Source organism: Mastomys coucha, unplaced genomic scaffold (assembly GCF_008632895.1).
Source record: "Mastomys coucha isolate ucsf_1 unplaced genomic scaffold, UCSF_Mcou_1 pScaffold7, whole genome shotgun sequence".
NCBI classification, from domain to species: domain Eukaryota; kingdom Metazoa; phylum Chordata; class Mammalia; order Rodentia; family Muridae; genus Mastomys; species Mastomys coucha.
The window spans coordinates 77,386,498-77,395,341 of NW_022196913.1; positions in this window are offsets into that span (position 1 = coordinate 77,386,498).

Here is an 8,844-nt window from a genome sequence, read left to right on the forward strand (position 1 = left end):
CAGGCCTGCCTCCCAGGGATAGAGCAGACCTGCCTCCCAGGGATGAAGCAGGCCTGCCTCCCAGGGATGGAACAGACCTGCCTCCCAGGGATGGAGCAGCCTGCCTCCCAGGGATGGAGCAGACCTGCCTCTCAGGGATGAAGCAGGCCTGCCTCCCAAGGATGGAGAGCTGTGGCTATTTCTGAGACAAGGGGAGGGTGGAGGTTACTAATGCCAGCAGAGATACATTGTCTAAATGGTATGTTCTGGTTTTCCTTGGCTTCAGCCTCCACAACTCCAGACTCACTCCATTAGGAAAGCAAACGTTTGATCATGTGACTTTAGTCTATTTGGTCTTATTTTGTTTTCAGACAAGATCTCACTATGGAACGTGGTGTTTGCCTTGAACTCATTATCCTCCTGTCTCAGCCCTCTAAGTGCTGGAATTACTGGCATGGACCATCAAGCCCATTGCAGAAATCAAACATTTTCAAAGTATTGTATAGCTTTTCTTTTCTTTCCCCCTTTCATGATTTTAAGTGATCTTTAATATACATACTTTGTGTTATGTGTATGCGTGTTTGCCTGCATGTGTGCATGTGTGTGCCTGGTGCCCTTAGAAGCCAGAAGAGGCATCAGATCTTCTGGAACTGGAGTTCCAGGTGGTTGTGAGCTGCTACATGGGTGCTGGGAACTGAACCCAGGTCTTCTGCAAGAGCAGCAACTGTTCTTAGTGGCTGGGCCATCTCTCCAGGCCTTTCTTTCATGATTTTAGATTGATAGATAGGTTATCTTTACGTTAAGTTTAAACACTTGGGTTTCCCAAGTTGTCCATGGGTCACAAGCATGTGCCAAGCATGTTCTGGGTATAGCTCTCAGATCCGCTCTCATACCCACCTGTGATATGCTTCTTCTTGTTAGCCTGTTTTCAAATGGAAAATTCTGTGAGACTGAGACGCAAGAGTCCCCACTCTTGGCCACTCTATCCCAGTGTCCTCCAGGCAGTGCCGGGAGCTCTCCTGAGCTACATTTGCCTGTTTCCTATGAATGTCCACTCCATTATAGGTTCCTAATCTGGAGGTCATCAGGGACACAGAGCTAATGTAGAGAGTCAGGCAGTGTGCCCAGCACTTCAGGTCCTATTCATTAAAACGTGTTGAATGAATGAACCTAGTGACTTGGTTGTTCTGATAATTAATTTGCTGTTTTGTTTTTTCTTTACTAGCATGAGAAAAGGACCTTTGTAGGGCCATTATCAGATTCAGTGAGATGCTAGTACAGTTGCTGGCCCAGGGCAGGTATTTCATAAGGGGAGTTATCATCTTGTGATGGGCTATAACAGCTATTTCCAGCTACCCCGCAGCTAGCATGGGTAATCTGAATGATGGAATCCAAAGTTGGATGTTGAAATCCAAAGGTAGAACCTTTGGTGAACATGAGATCAATAGCCCAGCCCTCAGCCTCGCTTTGGCTTCCAATTGAGGCTATGTTATAAGAGCAGCCCCACAGATCAACACAGGTACTCTTTAAATGTACCCTTACTGTCAGGCAGTGGTAGCGCATACCTTTAGTCCCAGACCAAGGAGGCAGAGGTGGGGGGATCTCTTGAGTTGGAGGCCAGCCTGGTCTACAGAGAAAGTTCCAGGGCTACATGGAGAAACTATGTCTCATGTTTGTGTGTGTCTGTGTGCATGTGTGTCTGTGTGTGTGTATTTCTGTGTGTTTGTCTCTCTCCGTGTGTCTGTGTATGTGTGTGTCTCTGTGTGTGTCTTTCTCTCTTTCTCTCTGGTTTGTGTGTGTCTGTGTGTTTGTCTCTCTCAGTCTGTCTGTATGTGATTGTGTCTGTGTGTGTTGGTGTGTCTGTGTATATGTGTTTGTGTATGTGTGTCTCTCTTTTTCTCTCTGGTTTGTGTGTATCTGTGTGTTTGTCTCTCTTGGTGTGTCTATATGTGTTTGTGTCTCTGTGTGTTGGTGTCTTGGTGTGTCTGTTTGGGTGTGTCCTGTGTGTGTCCCTGTGTGTGTGTGTCTCTCTCTCTTTCTCTCTGGTTTGTGTGTCTGTGTGTATATGTGCGTATGCATTTGTGTCTGTGTGTGTCTCTCTGTGTGTGTCTGTGTCTATATGTGTGTATCTCCCTCTCTGGTTTGTGTGTATCTCTGAGTGTGTTCTTTCCTTTTACTGTGTGGGTTCAGGGAATTGAACTCAGGTCATTAGGCTTGATGACAAACACCTTTCCCATTGGACATCCTGCCAGCACAAATATGCCTTTTCTGTTCTTTTCAAAGTACCATCACCCTCCTGACTCTGTTCTCTTGAAGAGAGTGCAGTGAAAGCCTGCTCCATGGACTCACTCTTGATATGAACTAAAGTGCATGGTTCCAGCCAAAGAAAACATGAAAGGCTCCAATAGTTCTTTGTGGTAACACAACCCTGTACTCTCAGTACTTGGAAAGTGGAGACAGGAGGATCAGAAGTTCAAGGTCATCTTCAGCTACCTCGTGAATTGGCAGTCAGCCTAGGTTCTGCCCGGCGTTGTCTCCAAAATAAAACAAAACAGCAAAACAAAACAAAACAAAACCCAGCACAGCGGCTTACATCAGTAATCCTAGCATTCAAGAGGTTGAAGTAGGAGGAAGTGAGCTTGAAGCCAGGCTAGGCTACAGAGTTCCTGATCAGTCAGGGTCACAGTAAGACCCTCACTCAAAGGAGGGGGACACAGATGTGGTGGTGTACTCATGGAACCTCAGAATTTGGAAGTAGGGAAGAATCAAGAGTATAAGACCACCTCAGCTACACCACACACGGTGACTTTGAGGCTAGCCTGGACTACACCTTGTCAAAAGATAAAAACTACAGCTGTATTTTAATGTGAAAATCCGGAAGAAAGAAAGCAACTGAATTCAAGGAGTCTCGAATGCCTTACTGGGGGACCCTTTTCTGAGATACACTCACTATGTAGCCACACAGAGGCTAGTTTAAGCAAGTATTAAAGATATTTTCCCCCTTCCCATTTCCCCTAAGCAATGTTATATGCCTGGTCACCAGATTCTAAGAGATGGTACTGATTAAAGCGTGTCACCCACAGTCTGTAGAGCAGATAAGAAAGACAGGAGAGAAGCCCCACACAGGGTGGAAAAGATAAACATGCTTGCAGTTTGGAAACTAAGGCTCATCGTCCCCAAAGCTGTCGCCTTCCCAGGAGCTGGAAGCCTAATGTTCTAGGACTGTCTGGCTTTAATTATTTCAATTTATCTGTTTGAAATTAACTTTTTCTCTGTGGGATGCCCAATTTTTTTGGCTTCCATCCACACAATATGAGCTCAAAAACATTAGAGAATATCATGAGAGATAATGGAAGTCTGCTCCAAGGCAGGCAGCCCTCCATGACTGGCCTGGTTTGTGACAATGATTTCCTGATGTGGAGAAGGCTGTCAAGGAAAGCTGCACCTCACGTGAGCTGCTGTGAGGCAGCGGCTGTTTGGGGCCTCCCCAGGCAGTTTTGCTATTCTCGATTAACAGCTATATCTACATTAGTATTTTCAAACTAATTTTCTTCAAATCATTTTACCTCTTTTAATGCAAAAAAAAAATTTTTAATGGAAGTTCATAGTGCCTCATAAGTAGAAAACGACTATAACTTTAAAAAATAATTTTGAAAATGCAATAAAAACCAAACAGTGTACTAAATTTAAAAGTTAAAGAAGACAATGAAAAGCAAATAGTATGCCTAATACATTTTCAACAACAACGCATATCGGAAGGCTGGGGAGGCTGGGGAGGCACTGTAGCTGGTAAAGTGTGTGCTGTGCTGTGCATGCATGAGGACCCGAGTTTGAGCCCCAGGATCCGTGTAATAAGCCGGGCACAGCAGCGCAGGGGAGGCAGAGACAGGTGGATCCTTGAGCTCACTGGCCAGCCAGAGAGCTGTGTTGGGCTGCTTGTATGTCCAAAGGAACACAAACTCCAGTCATTTGGAATGAGAGAATATCTCATTTGAAAAAATACCCCAGCTAGATGGGTCTGTGGGAAAGTCTGGGGCATTTTCTTAATTGCTAGTTGGTGTGGGATGGCTCAGCTCACTGTGGCAGTGCCACCCATAGGCTCGTGATCCTAGGTGCTATAAGAAAGCAGGTCATGCCAGAAGGAGCAAGTCAGTAGGCAGCCTCTGCCTCAGTTCCTGTCTCCAGGTTCCTGCTTTGAGTGCCTGTCCTGACTGCCCTGGATGATGGACTACAGGTTGTTTTAAGTTAAAATAAGTCTTTCCCCTCCAAGCTGTAGGTTTTGTTTTGTGTGTTTTGAGACAGGATCTTCCTACATAGCCCTGACTGTCCTGGAACTCACTATGTAGATCAGGCTGGCCTCAAACTCACAGAGATTCATCTACTTCTGCCTCCTGAGTATTGGGATTAAAGGTTTATGCCACCATGACCGTGTTCCCAAAATTGTTTTTAAGTCGTAGTGTGTTGCGGGAAATATTAAAAAGGAACCAGCACGTCCCGTTTGTGCCTCTGCCATGGCAATGACCGACCTGTTTTTATCTTGTGGAGACTCTGACTCAGAGCTCCATGATCTCTCCACTCAGCTCACTAGGTTCCCACTGGCAAGTCCTTACCATGCCAACCCCATGCTTCAGTACCCCCATGACCTTTGTGGTGCACATCTAGCAAACCCATGCTTTGCGCTGTACCTTTCTCTCTTGAACCCAGACGAGCCAACTCGTGAAGGGAAATGAAACACAAACTTAGTTTAGAAACAACGATAACTCAATCTTTGGGCACAACAACTAAAATCCTATCTTGTAAGCCTTAGTAAATCTAAATCCTCTGGTGGCAAATCCTGATGGAACCGCCATTGAAACCGGGAGACACTCATAGGTACATCTTGTCCTCACGCTATCCTTTTTCCAAAAAGTCTCTAACTCCCTCCTCTTCCTCAGTCCAACCTACTCGCTCAGTGATTGGCTCTTTCATTCATTAGGGGATTGGTTCACAAGAAGTCACCTGAGTACGACTCACTCCTTGTCCAAAGCCCCTCCCAGAAGAGCAGAATTAGCATCAATATACAAATAGCACCAGGCCCATCCACAACAATGGTGTTGTTTCATCACAGACTAACTAAGACAATGGCCAGGTTCAAAGACCTTATCTCAAAAATAAGGTGGCAAAGAAAATAGACTCTAAGAGACGGCTCAGGAGAAAAAGGCTTTGCTGCCAGTACTGATAGCCTGAGCAGAATTCCAGAGAGCTACATGGTGCAGATGGAGAACCAATTCCAATGAGTTGCCCTCTGACCTCCAGATGTATGCTATGGCATGGTATATGCACACACATGTACACATATGGATATCCAGGAAGTTCATAGCTAGCCTGGGCTATAGAATGAGACCCTCTTTTGAGAGAAAAGAAGTAGGTAAGGACACTAGAAGTCAAGAAATACTAGATTTATGAGAAAGACATACATAATTTTGTTGGTGGTGGTGGTGCTAATTCTGCTTGCAATTAGTAAAAGACAGCAATTTAATCCTAGCTGTAAATGAGAAAAGTGTACATACTGGCATCCTCCTAGGGTTCCATCCCATTGGTGTAATCAGTTGGAGTGGAACAAAAGGGTGAATTCTGTTCATTATAGCCTGCATGTGTTGAGGTAGAATCAGTCTTGCTCTCCATGAGGGAATACGGGCAGACAAGAACTGGCATCCAGATGACGTAGATCTCCCTGATCTGCTAGATGAACTCTGTAAATGAAATGAGGTTTAATGTGGTTTAAATGAAGTTCTTAAAACATAGAAATAGAATTTAAGTCTCACCAGGCAGTGGTGGCACACGCCTTTAATCCCAGCACTTGGGAGGCAGAGGCAGGCGGATTTCTGAGTTCGAGGCCAGCCTGGTCTACAAAGTGAGTTCCAGGACAGCCGAGGCTACACAGAAAAACCCTGTCTCGAAAAACCAAAAAAAAAAAAAAAAAAAAAAAAAAAAAAAGAGTTATAATTTTTGAATTTTCAGCTAGGCAAGCTGAAAGAAGATAGAGTGACAGTTTTGCAAAGATCTGTGTCCTAACACCAGAAACATATATGTTCATGTTATGCTACATGCCAAGAAAGAATCAAGCTTATTGATAGAATTAAGTGTGCAATTGGATGACCTTAAAATAAGATTATCCTGAGAAAGCACTTATAAATGAAGAAAGGGGGAAAGTAGGGTCAGAAAGAAATGGAGCCAGTAGGAGAGGGTTAGGCTTTGTGCAAGGGTGTTAAGCACAGTCACCTTTCAGGTTGCGCCTCACTAGTGCCGCAGCAAGTCCAGTTCTGCAGAGCCTTGGGGTTTCTGCTGGATTGAACTGCTTCTACTGATTTGTGTTTGGTGTTTTAGACTGGACTGCTGATATCCTGACAGTGAAGATTGGAATAGTCTCAAAGAACTGCTAAGCAGGTCCATATCCCCTTGTCCTACGAACCATCTTTCTCCCCTACTTTTAGTTAGTGGGCTGGAAGGGAGGTTGAAGCATTTAAGAACCATTATTAAAGTAGGTTTTTGGAATTCAGTATTTGAGGATCCATTCTGGCAAACAACTCTGTTCCACCTCCTATTTCCTGCCTCAGCTCATTGGCCGTGGGCTTTTTTATTGACAGATGATGCTTACGAGAGAGCCTCTCTACACACCCTGGTTGCCTAAAGTAGCCTAGTGATAGCATTTTACTGAGCATCTATTGAGGGCAGGGCAGAGCACCTTGATAAGAGAGACTTAAGATAGGAACTGCATAGACCTGGGAACTCTGAAGTTGGACTTGAGTTAGAAGCTGTAGGAAAGAAACGCAGGGGCATGGTGTCCTCTCTCTCTCTCTTTGTCTCTCTGTCTCTCTCTGTCTCTCTGTCTCTCTCTGTCTCTCTCTGTCTCTCTGTCTCTCTGTCTCTCTGTCTCTCTCTCTCTCTCTCTCACACACACACACACACACACATACACACACACACCTCGTTCCTGAACTTGAGTAAGCAGGCTACCTTTGACTTGTTCATTGGCTACAGTATTGATGTCTCCTGGAATCTGTCCTGTGGCCTTCTCAACTCACCCTCTAGACAGACTTCTGCAGAACCTCGTCCAAGCCAAGCTCCTCTTAATGTGGAGAAAACAAGAGGGAGTTGGGGGGGGGGGGAGAAGGAAAAAAGGATATAAAAGGATTCTGGAAACATGGCCACCCATGACACTATTATTGTATCACATGGTATATGTGTATTAATAATATGTATTACTAACAGTGTTGGGGACGTATGTGAGTGAGTATTTGTATGTGTATGTTTGCATGTGACCCAGGAGTGTCAGTGATTGTGGAGACCAGAGTTGACATCAGGTGTCTTCCTCATCGCCTCTCCGTCTTTCTCAGCCCCCACGGGGCTTTGTATAGACTCTTCCCTTCTCTGGAATTCTTATTCCATCCCTCAACTGATGCAGGTTGCCCTGCTGTTGTCCAAGTTCCCAGCCAAGAGCCACGCCTCAGAAAGAGCTTCTCTTCCACCTACTTCCCCAATACCACATCTCTCTGGTTTTCTCTTTCTGCAGCTCTTCATACCATCTGATAACTTCTCTTGTATCTATTCTTTTTCTCTGTCTCCTGGACCATGCTGGGGATTTAACCCAGGCCCTCACAGGTACTAGATAGGTGTGGTACCTCTGATCATCAATAGTGCTCTCTGCATGTTTTTTGTTTTTTTTTGTTTGTTTGTTTGTTTTTGTTTTTGTTGTTGTTGTTACCTGCAATCCTAGTGTTTGCTTTAGTTCCTGTTTTCTTTCTGTTTCCCTGGTTTCTAGTACATCCTAGGACTTCAAAATAGTACCTTGTTCACCCCCTCAGTCCTGAGACTGTCCTGTTGGCATGATCCAAGGCATTACTGTATAGAGCAGGCTTGGCTGGGAACAGCATGGTAGGAACTTCTGGAAGCTTCACAAAGCTGTTTGCTTTTGGCCTTTGAAATGGCTCCTGGTTGTGCCCTTGGGGCATCTTTTCTAGAGTTGTTTGGCTTCTGACTCACTGAGGTAACCCTAATCCCCTGTGCTTATGTGGGCTTGGGTTCCACCTCTTCACACCCTTGCTAGCTCCCCTAGACCTGCTGTCAGAAGCTACACCTCATATAGCAAGAGCCGTGGGCACTGAACCAGAGTGGGAGATGCCCCACAGCCCAGGAGGTGAGTTTCAAAGGCTGCAGAGAACCGAAGCCTTAGGATGGTTGGCTAAGACTTCACTTTAACAGTGACCTTGGGGCGGGGTTTTAGAGAATGCTTGGGAGATTAGGAGTGGCTGAGAGTGGAGCTGGGTGTCCAGACTTGGCGAGCGAGCATGGTCCAGGTTTCTGCTGGGTCCTCTCACTGTTTCTCACATACCATCTTCCATCTGATAGCACCTGTATCCTTGATAAAAATGGGGTTTCTCAGCCTTGTCCTTATGGACATTCAGGATAAGACAAAGCTTTGTTGGGCTGGGAATGGGGGACAGATATGACCTGTGCATTCTAAGATGTTAGCAGTATCCTCCGTTTCTGCCTGTTAGATTCCAGTTGTAAAATGTGTTCTGAGTTGCCCCAGGGGAGCACTGGAACCCCGAGTTGAGAACCACCGGGCGTGGGAAGCACTCCAGAAAACACACGTAGGACAAGCGCCTGGGAATTGTTTCGTTTTTGTGAAGAGTAAGGAAGGAAAGGGTGCCCACATAAACTTGAAAAATGCTAACTTAAAATATTAAACACTGACTGGAGTTAAAGTTAAGAGAGCTTGCTGCTCTTCCAAAGGACTCTCAGTTTGTTTCCCAGCACCCATGTCGGGTAGCTCACCACCCCAGCTCCAGGGACCTGACCTATTTTTACAACTCCTTCAAGTAC